The sequence below is a fragment of the Felis catus genome, chromosome C1, assembly GCF_018350175.1.
Source record: "Felis catus isolate Fca126 chromosome C1, F.catus_Fca126_mat1.0, whole genome shotgun sequence".
Taxonomy (NCBI): Eukaryota; Metazoa; Chordata; class Mammalia; order Carnivora; family Felidae; genus Felis; species Felis catus.
In genome coordinates this window covers 97,735,866-97,752,023 of record NC_058375.1, presented here as the reverse complement: position 1 = coordinate 97,752,023, position 16,158 = coordinate 97,735,866, and the positions used below count along the sequence as shown (strand labels likewise).

Here is a 16,158-nt window from a genome sequence, read left to right as displayed (position 1 = left end):
AGCAGTGGCTAATCCTTGATTCTCTTCCTGTTTGAGTGAGACAATACAATTTTTTTTTTAAGATTTTAATTTTAAGAAGTAATCTGTATACCCAGCATGGGGCTTGAACTGAACACTTTGAGGTCAAGAGTCACATTCTCTACTGACGAAGCCAGTCAGGCAATACTATTCCTTTTTTTTTTTTTTAAATGTTTTATTTACTTTTGAGAGAGAGAGTATGAGTGAGGGAGAGGCAAAGAGAGGGGGGACAGAGGGTCTGCAGTGGGCTCTGCACTGACTTGTAGCAGTGAGCCCGAGGTAGGGCTCGAATTCATGAACTGTGAGAACATGACCTGAGCCAAAGTCAGATGCTCAATTGACTGACCCACCCAGGCACCCCCAGTCAATACAATTCTGATTGAGGGTTCTGTGCACGTTAATTGTTGGACTTCACTTTAGACAAACTAAAGTTTGACGTAGTTGGCGAACTGTGGGCCATGGGCCAAATCTAGCCTGCTGCCTAGTTTTATATGACTCATGAGCAAAGAATGATTTTTACATTATCAAATGGTTGGAAAAAATCAAAAGATTATTTTGTGACATGTGAAAACTTTCACATAAGAAATTCAAATTTGTGTTTATAAATAAAATTTTTGGAACATAGCAGTGCCCATTTGTTTATGTATTGTCTGTGACTGCTTTCATGCTACGGTGGCAGATGACTAGTATGACAAAGACTATGTGGACTTACTGCTTTGTGCTTCTTTTTGGTGTACTACAAATTGCGGTGATGCAGCTACAGCTTGCTAGGCATATGTGTGGCTATCGCACGACATTTATAAAAATATTTTAATTACCAGTGTGTACCTATCATTTCAAAGAAGAGAAAAGTAGATTTCAGTTGTCACACTTTTAAGATAGTAGAGTGTGGGTTAATTCAAGTTGGATGGCGAAGTCTTTATTGTGTATTTTTACTCTGGCTCAACTAAAGGAGTACATATGTGGACAATAGCAGACCAAGCACTGGTCATGATATCCCTAACTCGCAGGGAAAGCAAAGGATGGAGAAATCAGAGAATTTAAAATGGAATATCTCATCATAGAATTTCTTTAAAATAAAAAAAAAAAAAGAAACCAACGTAAGTTTGTGAATGGTTTATTCATTAACCAGGCAAGGAAACCTCTTTACTGATGGCAAGTTAATTAGGTCCTCCCAGTTAGGCAGAATGTTAACGCCCAAAAAGTTTTTAATTCTTTAGACCTATATTACAAAAAACTTTACTGAGTTTACCTTACGAAAGTAATACTAAGTTTACTAAATTTCTTTATTATTATATTTTGAATTTCTTGAATAAAAATTGTGGAAATTTGTTTTCTTTTGTTACCATCGTATTTGTATAGTATGTCTGATGTTGTGTCTTTGCAAAGCTTTACTATGCCTTCTGATGTCACGTCCCATGTTTAGATTTGGTGAGAAGTATTAGGCATTGCTTATGAATCGGGTTTGAAGGAGTGTGGCATGTACATCTTGACCTGTTGCCCACAATGGGTTTGGAAGAATGAGAATTCCAGGGGCACCTGGGTGGCTCAGTCGGTTGAGCGTCTGACTTTGGCTCAGGTCACGATCTCGCGGTCTGTGAGTTCAAGCCCCACATCGGGCTCTGGGCTGACAGCTCAGAGCCTGGAGCCTGCTTCATATTCTGGGTCTCCCTCTCTCTCTCTCTGCCTTCTCCCGCTCATACTGTCTCTCTCTGTCTCTCAAAAATAAATAAACACTAGGGGCACCTGGGTGGCGCAGTCGGTTAAGCGTCCGACTTCAGCCAGGTCACGATCTCGCTGTCTGTGAGTTCGAGCCCCGCGTCAGGCTCTGGGCTGATGGCTCAGAGCCTGGAGCCTGCTTCCGATTCTGTGTCTCCCTCTCTCTCTGCCCCTCCCCCGTTCATGCTCTCTCTCTCTCTCTGTCCCAAAAATAAATAAAAGTTGAAAAAAAAAAATTTAAAATAAATAAATAAATAAATAAACACTAAAAAAATAAAAAAAGAATGAGAACTCCATATTTCTTTTTCTAACATCACAAATAACTGCCAGAATAAGAATTTTGGAACAGTTTGACCTGTTATCTGACTAGGGTTTATTGATAGAATGCTAATATCCAAATACGCTGATTTCTTTTCCAGTCACTGGGGAATAACTTCAAAACTAATCTTCACATAGCAAATACTTTTGCAAAAAACTAATGTCACTCAAAAGATCTATACCAGTTTTTCATCAGGAATAGAGCAGACATGAGAGTAGGGCACTTAGAATCACGTAACTGTATTAGTTTGTTGATGAACCTGAAGTGAGTCTGAAGAATTGACAGTAATGATTAGGAGAGCGTTTCAGCTATCCTCTTAAAATATGAAATACTGCTCTCTGGTGAGAATCACCTTGTGTTGTGAGATATATAATAAAATAGATATGTGAAATGAACCTTGGTAGCAGGGAGAATTAGATGTGAACAAGTTTATTTGAATCTGACTAGACTTCATGTTCCTTATCTATAAAAGAATGTCAGCTTCAAGTTAAAACTTTTTCATGTTATCTTATTTACTCATAAAAATTCTCTCAGGTAATACCCTCAATTTAAAAAAAAAAACAAAAAACAAATGAGGTCACTGAGGCAGAAATAAAAGATTTATGTAAATGCATACTTTCCCATGTGGAGAAAAATAGCATAGGCTTAGACAGATGATTTTAGGGGCCAGGTAGATAATTAGTATAAGACATGTAATATCAAAGCTTGCTAGCCTAAAAACAGTAAAATTTGAATTTAAAACATACTCCATCCTGGCCAAATACTACCAGATAGGCAGTCAGTCTTCTGCCTTTGTCCTAACTTAGAATCTGATTGGTCATTTCTATTTGAGGTGGATATAATTAATATATAATTAGTTTGACTTTATAATTTTAAAAGCTAAAGTATTAGGTGAAAGTTTTGCCTTTAGGGTATTTCAGTAAGCTATGTTGTAATATTTTAATAAGAATCAAGTATCATTAGAATGATCAATATTGTTTTTACCATCTTCTTAGATAAATGTGAGAGAATTTTCAAATTATGAATTGTGTGGTCACGTTTGCTAAGTTTATTGAAATGCTGAATAAATGGTGGCTTGCAACTTCACAAAAGCCTGTTTAATTTGTGACATAGGTACCTTCAGCATTTTAATAGTTCTGTACCAAACTTACATAATATACTTCTGAAATTTACTTACCTCTTCTTTCCACAAACACTCAAGGTTTCCAAACACACAAACCTTCCCAAACACTCAAGGTTTTACATGTTAAAGATGGAGTTGGATGACTGGAGCTCATAGCACATTACACATGAGCTCTTCACAGGTCTGCTGCCAAATTTTTTTTTTTTTAATGTTTTATTTTATTTTTGAGATAGAGACAGAGTGTGAGCAGGGGACGGGCAGAGAGAGAGGGAGACACAGTATCCGAAGCAGGCTCAGACTGTCAACACGGAGCTCAATGTGGGGCTCGAACTCACAGACCGTGAGATCATTACTTGAGCTGAAGTTGGACCCCCAACTGACTGAGCCACCCAGACGCCCCTCTACTGCCAGATTTTGAACTGTGTGAAGTTTATTTTTGTTACATTTGCACATTTGATGCCTGTTAGATGTATTGTTGATTCCAGAGGGTCATTTAATGTAGTGTGAAACTTGGCGCATCATGCTTAGACTGCTTATCCTTGCAGGAGCTTGGGATAAAGTCAGTTTGATGCCAGAGAAAATTCTCCGAAGATCTGGTCTTTTCAGTAGAGAGCATGGACAAGGTAGTAAACAGATTTACTCATACAGAGTAGTTCTGTGATAGGAGACCATTGTAATTATTTTTTCAACTTTTTTTTTTTAATTTTTTATTTTTGGGACAGAGAGAGACAGAGCATGAACGGGGGAGGGGCAGAGAGAGAGGGAGACACAGAATCGGAAACAGGCTCCAGGCTCTGAGCCATCAGCCCAGAGCTTGACGCGGGGCTCGAACTCACGGACCACGAGATCGTGACCTGGCTGAAGTCGGACGCTTAACTGACTGCGCCACCCAGGCGCCCCAAGAGACCAATGTAATTTTAACGATATATATAATTTTAATTTTATTATTTTTTAAAGTTTATTTATTTTGAGAGAGAGACAGCACAAGTTGGGGAGGGGCAGAGTGAGGGAGAGAGAAAATCCCAAGCAGGCTCCACACTATCCGTGCAGAGCCCAGCATGGGGCTTGAACCCACAAACCGTGAGATCATGACCGGAACTGAAGTGGATGCTTAACTGACTGAGCCACCAGTCGCCCCCCGATGTATGTATCTTTTAAAGTAACTATTTTATTGAAATATACATAAACTAAAGGTATAAAACTCTATATAGTTTAGTAATACACATAAAGTAAACCCACTTGTATAGATCCAGCAGCCAGAATGAGAAATAGTACATTGCTAGCACCCTATAAGCCCTCTGTGTCCCCTTCCAGTCACTACCTATGGTCCTGCCTTTTTTTTTTTTTTTTAAAGATTTTATTTTTAATCTCCACACCCAACATGGGGCTCGAACTCACAACCCTGAGATCAAGAGTCCCATGGTCTGTCGACTGAACCAGCCATGCGCCCCGATGCTACCTTTTAACACCAGATTAATTTTGCCTGTTTTAAAACTTTAAGTGGTACTAGCAGTATGTACCAGTTTTTAACTGTTTTTGCTCAACGTTATGAGATTATTCATGTTGCTTGTGAATGTACTTTATTCAGTTATCTTCACAGCATTTGTTGTATGAATATGCTAAAAATTTTCTTACCCACTCAAGTGTTGATGGACATTTGAGTTGTTTATGTATTTTTTTAAATTAAAGCATAGTTGATACAATATGTTATAGATTGTTATTATGAACGTGTTCATGAAGCTCTGCCTCTGCCTCTTGGTGAATATATGGACACATTTCTCTTGGTTATATATCTTACAGTGGACAACATAGGTTGCACATAAGTGTAGCTTTACTAGATAATTGCCAAACGGTTTTCTGAAGTGATTTCATCAATTTATACTTTTACTAGCACTGTTCTGAGATTTTTAATTGCTATATATCCTTACTGATGCCTGGTATTATCTGTTTTTGACATTTTAGCCATTCTGATGGTATAACGTTGTAGTTTAATTTGCATTTCCCTGTTGATTAGTAAAATTGAGCATCTTTTTGTATGTTTATTGTCCTTGGGATATCTTTTATTGTGATTTGTCTGTTGAAGTTGTTACCTGTGTTTTGTCCTGTGGGTTGTCTTTTTCCCAATGCTTTTGTAGAATTCTTTTTTTTTTTTTTTAACTTTTTTAAATGTTTATTTAGTTTTGAGAGAGAGAGAGACAGACAAAGACAGACAGACAGACAGTGTATGAGCGGGCAAGGGGTAGAGATAGAGGGAGACACAGAATCCGAAGCAGGCTCCAGGCTCCGAGCTGTCAGCACAGTGCCTGACTTGGGTCTCGAACTCACGAACCACAGGATCATGCCCTGAGCTGAAGTCGGACACTTAACCAACTGAACCATCCAGGCGTCCCCGTAGAAGTCACTATATATTCTAAGCATGAGTCCTTTGTCAGATATACATCCTATTCTGTGGCTTGCCAAATAATTGTATTTTTAAAACCTGAATTTATTTTGGTGTTTGATTAAGTAGTACTTTCACATGGCTCACAAGTTAAAGTGTACAAAATTTAATAGTGAAAAGTCTCCCTCCCACTCTTTGTCCTCATTCAGTGCCTATCTCCTTCAACATATAACATATGTTAATAGTTTATTTCTTTTTCCAGTATATCCAAATGATTTTTGACAAAGGTGCCAAATCCATTCAGTGGGGGAAGGAAGAATATTTCAACAAACGATGTTGGGACAATGGGATTTCCACATGCAAAAGAGCAAAGGTGGATCCCTACCACACAACAAATAAAAACATTAATTGCAAATTGATTAAAAACCTAAATATAAAAGCTAAACCCACAAAACTCTTAAAAGAAAACATGAGTAAATTTTCATGATTTTGGATTTGGCAGATTTTTAGATCTGATACTTAAAGTATGAGCAACAAAAGAAAAAATTGGTAAACTGTACTGCATCCAGAATTAAAATTTTGTACATCAAAGGACATTTTCAGGAAGGTGAAGAAACAACTTATAAATGGCATAAAGTATTTGTTGGTCATATATCAGATAAGAGTTTAGTACCTAGAATCTAAAAAGAATGCTTACGGGGGCGCCTGGGTGGCTTAGTCTGTTGGGTGGCTCAGGTCATGCATGATCTTGTGGTGAGTTGGAGCCCTGCATCGGGCTCTGTGCTGACAGCTTGGAGCCTGGAGCCTGCTTCGAATTCTGTGTCTCCCTCTCTCTCTGCCCCTCCTGACTAGCACTCTGTCTCCCTCTGTCTTTCAAAAATGAATAGATGTTAAAAAAATTTTGGGGGGCGCCTGGGTGGCTCAGTCGGTTAAGCGGCCGACTTCGGCTCAGGTCATGATCTCACGGCCAGTGAGTTCGAGCCCCGCGTCGGGCTCTGTGCTGACGGCTCAGAGCCTGGAGCCTGTTTCAGATTCTGTGTCTCCCTCTCTCTCTGACCCTCCCCCGTTCATGCTCTGTCTCTCTCTGTCTTTTTTTTTTTTTTTAATTTTTTTTTCAACGTTTATTTATTTTTGGGACAGAGAGAGACAGAGCATGAACGGGGGAGGGGCAGAGAGAGAGGGAGACACAGAATCGGAAACAGGCTCCAGGCTCTGAGCTATCAGCCCAGAGCCTGACGCGGGGCTCGAACTCAGGGACCGTGAGATCGTGACCTGGCTGAAGTCGGACGCTTAACCGACTGCGCCACCCAGGCGCCCCTCTCTGTCTTAAAAATAAATAAACGTTAAAAAAAATTTTTTTTTATAAAGAATGCTTACAACCTAATAATAAGGACAAAGTCTAATAGTGACCCAAAGATCTGAAAAGTTTCTCCAAAGAAGCTGTACATGTGGCCAATAAGCAGATGAAAAGATGTTCAAGGTCATTTGTTGTTAGAGATGTGAATCAAAACTACGAAATACGACTTCACATCTACCGAGATGTAGGCTCTAATAAAAAAACCAGAAAGTGTTGGCAAGGATTTGGAGAAATTAGAACCCTTGTATATTGTTGGTATGAATGTAAAATGTCACTCACTGTGAAAAACATTTTGGTGGTGATGGTTGCACAACATTGTGAATGTAATTAGTGCTACAGAACTGGATACGTGAACATGGTTAAAATGGTGAATTCTGTGTTTATATATTTTACCACAGCTGAGGGTAGAACAAGGTGATGCTCTGTCCTTTCGGCTTTCATAATGGGAACTAATATCCTTCTGGTGTTCTGTTTTATTTTGTTTTTCTCATTTTAGTGCTTTTTTGTTGGTGATTTCACTTAAAAAAATTTTTTTTTTAGTATTTATTTTTGAGAGAGAGAGTGAGCACAAGTGGGGGAGCGACAGAGAGAGAGGGAGATACAGAATCCGAAGCAGGCTCCAGGCTCCCAGCTGTCAGCACAGAGCCTGATGGGGGCTTGAACTCACAAACCACGATCATGACCTGAGCCGAAGTCAGATGCTCAACCAACTGTATCACCCGGGCGCCCCTGGTGGTTTCACTGTTTAAAATGACCCCCAAGCATAAAGCTGAAGTGCTCTAGTTTTCCTAAATACAAGAGGCTATGTGTGCTTTATGGAGAAAATACATCTTAGATAAGCCTCACTTAGGCATTTATAGTGTGATTGGAGTTACACTGCTGTTAGCTTGAATTCAGTGTTAATGAACCAGGAATATATATTAAAGTGTGTTTAAACAGAAATACACATAAGACAAGCTTTTATGTTAATTGGCTGATGAAAATCTTGTGACCAGAGGCTTGTAGGAACCTAACCCTGTATGTCCCCTAGTGATAATTGAGTATCTGGTAATTCATTTTTTGTAGCGACTTGATAGAACATAACTACTGTGAATAACGAGACCTGATCCTATGCAAATATGAATAAAAATGTTGTGTAAGTGGCAAGATTTAATTTTTCATTTTAAAGCGTATCTTGGAGATACTGTTTTGTTTTTTGTTCTGAAATCTGTTTGATCTGATATTAATATTATCTCTCTTTAAAAAATATATAAGGGCTTTATTGAGCTATAATTCACACATTTGAAATGTAGAGTTTAGCTCTTTTCAGTATATTCACAGAGCTTTGCAACCACAGTCAATTTTAGAGAACATTTTTATTGCCCCCCAAAGAAATGTACCCATTAGTGGTCATTTTGTATTTACCCACAGTATCATCTCCCAGATAGCCACTGATCTACTTTCTGTCTCTACAGATTTGCTTAGTCTGGGCATTTTATATACGTGGGATCATAGAAGGAATATATGGTCTCTTGTGGCTGGCTTCTTTCATTTAGCAAAAAGTTTGTGAAATTCATACATGGCTGTAATATATGTCAGTACATTTCTTCTTAGGCTTGAATAGTATTCCATTATTTATGACTGTAACACATTTTGTTTACCTATTCATCAGTTGATGGATATTTGAATTGTTTTTTTCTTTTGACTCTTATGAATAATGCTGTTACAAACATTTTTTTTTACAACTTTTTATATGAACATATGTTTTCATCTGTGTGTGTGTGTGTGTGTGTATGTGTGTGTGTGTATACACATACATACATACACATATCTAAGAGTAGAATTTCTGGGTTGTATTCTAGCTACATTTAATATTTTGAGGAACTGCCATACTGTTTCCAACATGGCTATACCATTTTACATTCCCATCAGCAATGTGTATGAGGGTTCCAGTTTATCCATAGTCTTGACAACAGTTATTATGTCTTATTTTTTAATTTGAGTATAGTTGACACACAGTGTTACATTAGTTTGAGGTGTATTACCTAGTGATTCAACAAGTTTATAGGTTATGCTGTGCTCATCAAAAGTGTAGCTGCCATCTGTCATCATACAATGCTATTACAATGCCATTGACTATTCCCTGTTCTGTACCTTTTATTCTCAAGGTTTATTCATTCTATAATGTGATTTATTCCCGTGATTTACTGATTCCATAATGGGAAAGCTGTATCTTTTGCTTCTCTTCACACATTTTGCCCATCTCTCCATCCTCCTCCCTTTTGGCAACCATCACTTTGTTCTCTGTAGGTTTGATTCTGCTTTTTTGTTTGTTCATTTTTTAGATTTCACATAGAAGTGTAATCATGATATTGGTTTTTCTCTGCCTGACTTACTTCAATTAGCATAATGCCCTCTAGGTCCATTCATGTTGTAAATGGCAAGATCTTATCCTTTCTTATGGGTGAGTAATATTTCATTGTATGTATGTATGTATGTATGTGTGTGTGTGTATGTGCCTGTATATACACACATATGTACATATATACACACGTATATATGTGCCATATAATACACACATATATATATACACACACACATACATGCCATGTCTTCTTTATCCATTCATCTATCAATGGATGGACACTTGGGTTGCTTCCATATTTTGACTGTTATAAATAACACTGCAGTAAACATAGCGGCGCATGTATCTTTTCAAATTAGTGTTTTTATTTTCTTTGGGTAAATACCTAATAGTGGAATTATTGGATCATATGATATGTCATTTTTTTAATTTTTTGAGGAACCTTATACTGTTTTCCATAGTGGCTGTACTAGTATTATGTCCTTTTTAATTAGAGTCATCCTGGTGTTTTGTATTTTCCTGATAGCTAGTGATTTTGAACATTTTTTCATGTGTGTACTGTATTTGTATATTGTCTTTGAAGAAATGTTTGAAGAAAGGACTTTTATTATTTATTTGGCTTACTTGACATTATTGTCAGTTTTTGTATGCTCTGGATAGTAGACCCTTACTTCTGATTTGCATGTATCTTCTACTTGTAGGTTATTTTTCAGGCTTTTGGTGGTATCATTTGCTACAGAAACGTTTTTTTTTAATTTTATATTTTTAAAATGTGCATGTATTTTGAGAGTATGCACTCATGAGTGGGAGAGGGGCAGAGAAAGAGAAAAATTCCCATGCGGAAAAATTCCCACGCGGGCCCCATGCTGCCAGCAGAGAGCCCAGCGCCAGGCTTGATCCCATGAACTACGAGATCATGACATGAGCCAAAAGCAAGAGTTGGAGGCTTAACCGACTGAGCCACCCAGGGACCCCACACTTAACTTTTATTGTTGAAAAAATATATAACATTCTGCTGTTTTACCCATTATTATTATTATTATTATTTAAATTAAAAAATTTTTTTTTAAACGTTTATTTATTTTTGAGACAGAGAGAGACAGAGCATGAACAGGGGAGAGGCAGAGAGAGAGGGAGACACAGAATCGGAAGCAGGCTCCAGGCTCTGAGCCATCAGCCCAGAGCCCGACGCGGGGCTCGAACTCACGGACTGTGAGATTGTGACCTGAGCTGAAGTCGGACGCTTAACCGACTGAGCCACCCAGGCGCCCCTGTTTTACCTATTATTAAGTGCACTACTCATTGGCATTAATTACATTCATAGTGTTGGCAGCACAAAAGTTTTTGTGCTGAAGCTCAATTTTGATGAAGTCCAGTGTATTTATTCTTTTTTTTTTTAATTTTTTTTTTTTTTAACGTTTATTTATTTTTTGGGACAGAGAGAGACAGAGCGTGAATGGGGGAGGGGCAGAGAGAGAGGGAGACACAGAATCGGAAACAGGCTCCAGGCTCTGAGCCATCAGCCCAGAGCCCGACGCGGGGCTCGAACTCACGGACCGCGAGATCGTGACCTGGCTGAAGTCGGACGCTTAACCGACTGCGCCACCCAGGCGCCCCCAGTGTTTTTATTCTTTTGTGCTCTTGTGTTTGATGCCATATCTAGAAACAACACTGCCTAACCCTGGATCATGAAGATGTACTCTTAGGCTTTCTTTTAAGAGCTTTACAGTTTGAGCGTTTAGATTTGGAGCCACAATATAGTTGATTTGTGTATGTAAAATTTGTGTAGGAAGGAAGGATCCAGCTTCTTTTTTTTATTTTTTTCTTTTTTGCACATGGATATCCATTGTCCCAGCACCATTTATTGAAGATTGTTCTTTATCCATTCAATTGTCTTAGCAACCTAAGTGCTAAAATAAGTTGACTGTAAAAGTGAGTTTTTATTTCTGGACTCTCAATTCTATTCCATTGATTTCTCTCTATATATCCTTCTGCCTATAGCATTGTTTATTGTAGCTTTGGAGTAAGGGTTTTGTGTGTGTGTGTGTGTGTGTGTGTGTGTGTGTGTGTGTGTGTTTTGTTTTTTGAGTTTTTTTTTGTTGTTTTTTTGGTAGTATTTTGAAATTAATAAGTCCCCCATCTTTGTTCTTTTTCAAGATTGTTTTAGCTCTTCTAGGTCCCTTGAGTTTTCATATAAATTTTAGCATCAATTTGGCAATTTCTATAAAAAAGCCAGCCAGGAGTTTGATAGAGATTATATTGAATTTGTAGGCCAATTTTGGGGAGTAAAGCCATGTTAACAATATTAAAGTCTTCTAATCCATGAATATAGGGTATTTTTACATTTATTTAGGTTGCCTTTTAAACATTTTTTAAGTTCATTTATTCTGAGTGATAGCTAGCATGAACTGGGGAGAGGCAGAGAGAGAGAGAGACAGAGAGAGAGAGGGAGAGAGAGCATCCTAAGTGGGTTCCACGTTCACAGCTTGGAGCCCAATGCAGGGCTTGAACCCATGAACCTTGAGATCATGACCTGAGCTGAAGTCAGGAGTCAGTCACTTAACTGAATGAGCCACCCAGGAGCCCCTTTAGGTTGTCTTTAATGTCTTTTTTTTTTTTTTTTTTTTTTAATGTTCACTTATTTTTGAGAGAGAAAGAGAGTGCCATCAGGGGAAGGGCAGAGAGAGAGAGGGGCATACAGAATCAGAAGCAGGCTTCAGGCTCTGAGCTGTCAGCATAGAGCCCGACATGGAGCCTGAACTCATGAAGATCATAACCTGAGCTAAAATCTGATGCTTAAGCCTGAGCCACCCAGGTGATCCTGGGTCATCGTCTTTTAATAGTGTTTCAAAAATGTTTTGTGGTCTTTTTTCAAAATTTATTATTTAATTTTTTTAAAGTGTTTATTTTAATTCCAGTTAATATGTAGTGTTACAGTAGTTTCAGGTCTTCAGTGTAGTGATTCAAAAGTCCGTATATGGGGGTGCCTGGGTGGCTTAGTCAGTTAAGTGTCTGACTTGCTTAGTCGGTTAAGTGTGCTAATAGCTCAGAGCTTGGAGCCTGCTTCAGATTTTGTGTCTCCTGCTCTGTCCTTCTCTCTCTCTCAGAAATAGACATTAAACAAACAAAAAAAAGTCCGTATATCACCCAGTGCCCATCATGACAAGTGGATTCCTTAATCCCTATCACCTATTTAACCCATCCCCCCCCCCCACCCCCCTTCTCTGATAACCATAAGTTTGTTCTCTCAAGTTAAGTGTCTTCTGGGGCTCCTAGCTGGCTCAGTCAGTAGAACATGTGACTCTTGATCTCAGGGTTATGAGTTTGAGCCCCATGTTGTGTGTGAAGCCTACCTAAAATAAACAGTTAAAAAAAAAGCTTGCTTCTTGGTTTGTCTCTATGGTTTTTAGAATATGGGTTTTGACACTTAAAAATTTATTTCTAAATACAGTATTCTGTTTGTTTTCTAATGCTATTGTCAGTTACATTGTTTTCTTTCACTTTTTTTGATTTTCCTTTACTTCAAATCCATTATTCATTCAATGCACAAAAATATAATTGAGTTTTGTACATTGATCTTTCATTCTCCCAACAGATTCTGGGGATTAGGAGATAAATCTTGTTGGAGGGCCTTTATTCTGCCTAGTATAATTAGTGTAGCTTTCTTATGTTTGCTGTTTGTATAATATGTCTTTTCCTGTCCTTCTGCTTTGAACTTGTTTATATATTTGATTTTTTTTTTCCATGTAGGCTTCATGCCCAGGATGGTGCTTGAACTCATGACCCTGAGATCGAGTTGCCATCCTCTAGTGACTGAGCCAGGTGCTCTGATTTTTTTTTTTTTCTTTTCTTTTTTTAGTAATCTCTACAGCCATAGGGACCCCTCTATATTTAAATTTAAAATGTGTCTTTTGTAGACCCTTGTAGTTGGGTTGTACTATGTTGTCCTTTTGCTTTTTTTTTTTTTTTTTTTTTTTTTAATTTATTTTTGAGACAGAGAGAGACAGAGCATGAGCAGTGGAGGGGTAGAGAGAGAGAGAGGGAGACACAGAATCCTAAACAGACTCCTGGCTCTGAGCTGGCAGCACAGAGCCCGATGTGGGGCTCAAATTCACGAGCTGTGAGAACATGACCTGAGCCGAAGTCGGACGCTGAAACCGACTGAGCCACCCAGGTGCCCCACTTTTGTGGTTTTTTAAATTGAGCCTTGTAATCTCTGTGTCTTAGTTGGGTTATTTAATCCATTCACATTTAATGTTACTGTTGGTATAGTTGGGATTTGTACCTGACATTTTGCGTCTTTTTCTATATGTCTTATATCCTTTGTTTTTCCATTTCTGTGTTCTTTTGTGAAACTGATCTTCCCCACCCCCAGGGCTAACAATTGTTGTGTTATTGTATGTATAGTGACTTGACTGGATCAATTTAGTAAAATAAAGTCTTTTCTACTGCAGTGTGATGCCTCTGATGTTTCTTGTCAGAGGGCATAATCTTGGGCATATCTATCTATCTATCTATCTATCTATCTATCTATCTATCTATCTATCAGTCAATCATGATTTTAGGAGAGCTCTTTATAACAATTTCCTTGATCTCTGTTAAACTGTCTGCCTCTGTTAGTATATCAAACTGTTAGGCTCTACTAATTGGGATCTGGTTCCTCTGTTTTTGACAGTGGCTTGGGATATAACTTTTTTCACAGTTCATTGTAATTAAATTCAGACTGCTTTCTGAGGTAGTTTTTGAGGTTAGTCTTTGAGATTTTGTTATGACCCCAGGAGCACTTCGTTTTAGGTTCCTTGGGTCTCTCATAAACTAGCTGGCCTGTGGTTTAGGTTGTTCTTATAGGGGCACCTGGGTGGCTCAGGCGGTTAAGGTCCAACTTTGGCTCAGGTCATGATCTCACAGTTGATGAGTTCAAGCCCTCCATCGGGCTCCATGCTGACAGCTCGGAGCCTGGAGCCTGCTTCAGATTCTGTGTCTCCTTCTCTCTCTGCCCCTCCCCTGCTTGCACTCTGTCTCTCTGTCTCCCTCAAAGATAAACATTAAAAAAAATTTTTTTAGATTGTTGTTCTCATAGAGATATTACCTTCCTCTTAATTGCCACCAAAATTTCCTCTGTTTTTAAGAGTGCCTTTAGGTTTGAACTTTTGTACACTCTTCTCAAATAAAGTCATTCCTGTTGGGAAGAACATGAGGGCTGTCTTATTTATAGCCTGTCTTTCCTGTTGGGCAAATTCTCTGAGCCCCATTGCTCTGGAACTGTAGGTAGGGCCAGTGGCTCACTTCTAGGGGTGAAATCCCTACTATATGAACAGGGTGCTGGTGGTTCTATCCTTTTGCTTTCAATGTACTTAACGTGTTTTTATTTGAAGTGAGTTTCTTTTAAAGCAGTATGTTGTTGGATCATGTTTTTATTTCATCCATTCTGCCAGTCTTTGTCTTTAATTCATGTATTTAAACTGTTCAAGGGATGCCTGGGTGACTCAGTCGGTTAAACACCCAACTTCAGCTCAGGTCATGATCTCACGGTTCATGGGTTTGAGCCCCACATCGGGCTCTGTGCTGATAGCTCGGAGTCTGGAGCCTGCTTAGGATTCTGTGTCTCCCTCTCACTCTGTCCCTCCCCTGCTCATGCTCTGTCTCTCTTTGTCTCTCTCTCTCTCTCTCAAAAATGAATACACATTAACAAAATAAATAAATAAACTGTTCACATTTAAGTTAATTACTGATACATCAGGGCCTAAATCTGCCCTTATTATTTTATTTTTCTTTCTTGTTTGAGTCCTGTTTTTCTTTTCTTGCCTTCATAGGATTACTTAAATATTTTTTGAAGATTTTATCTTTAATTATGATGCTTTTGTATAGTTTTTTTTTAATAGTTCTGTAAAGTGCTTGAATAGTTTCTTAGTGGTGGTTTTAGATAGTATAATACTCACTTGTAATTTATATGCTATATATATTGACAAATTACCATTTGGAGTTAAATTTATTTAGATCCTTTTACCCTTTTTAGTTTTGTAATATGTTTGTCTTTTTTTTTTTAATGTTTTTATTTATTTTTGAAGGAGAGAGAGACAGAGCGTGAGCAGTGGAGGGACAGAGAGAAAGGGAGACACAGAATCTGAAGCAGGCTCCAGGTTCTGAACTGTCAGCACAGAGCCTGATGCAGGGCTCAAACCTATGAACCACAAGATCATGACCTGAACTGAAGTCAGACACTTAACCGACTGAGCCACCTAGGTACCCCAAATATGATTATCTTTTAAATATTTCCTCTGTAGCACTATCAGATAGTGTTAATACTTTTTATATCAGCCATCACATAAGATTTATGACACCCGTGAAACGAAGTATTATGTTTACCCTCATTCTTAGCCATAATAATGTTCTTTCTTTTATGAAGAGCAGAGTTTTTTCTGTTAACATTTTTGTGTTTAGCAAACTTCCTTTAGCTATATATTAGGCATAGGTTTGCTAGTGACAAATTTTTGTAGTTTTCCTTCATTGAGAATGTTTTTCATTTGCCTTCATTCCTGAAGGATATCTTTTAATGCATGTAGGGTTTGTGGTTAAGAGTTCTTTTCTTTCAGCTTTTGAAAAATATTGTGCCATTTCCTTCTGGCCTCCATGGTTTTCTTGGGATATCCTCTGTCATGAATCTGTGTTCCCCTGTTATGCAGTCATTAGCTGCTTTTCAACATTTTTGTTTGTTTTTGGCTTTGAGAACTTAACCATGAGTCCTAGTGTGGATTTCTCTGGGTTTATCTTGCTTGGGATTTTTAAGGTTTTTGAATCTGTAGGTTTGTTTATGTCCTTTTGGCAAATCTGAGACATTTTGAGCCATTACTGTTGAAATGCTTTTTAAGTTCCACTCACCAAGATGAGAATGTGAATG

The 16,158-nt window shown here is 38.2% G+C and overlaps 1 protein-coding gene across 4 annotated transcripts in view; it reads left to right on the top strand.

Moving 5' to 3' along the window:
* TRIM33 (tripartite motif containing 33) overlaps positions 1 to 16,158 on the top strand; it is a 131,374-nt gene that overhangs the window by 14,621 nt on the left and 100,595 nt on the right. The gene's annotated exons all lie outside the window — the stretch shown is intronic.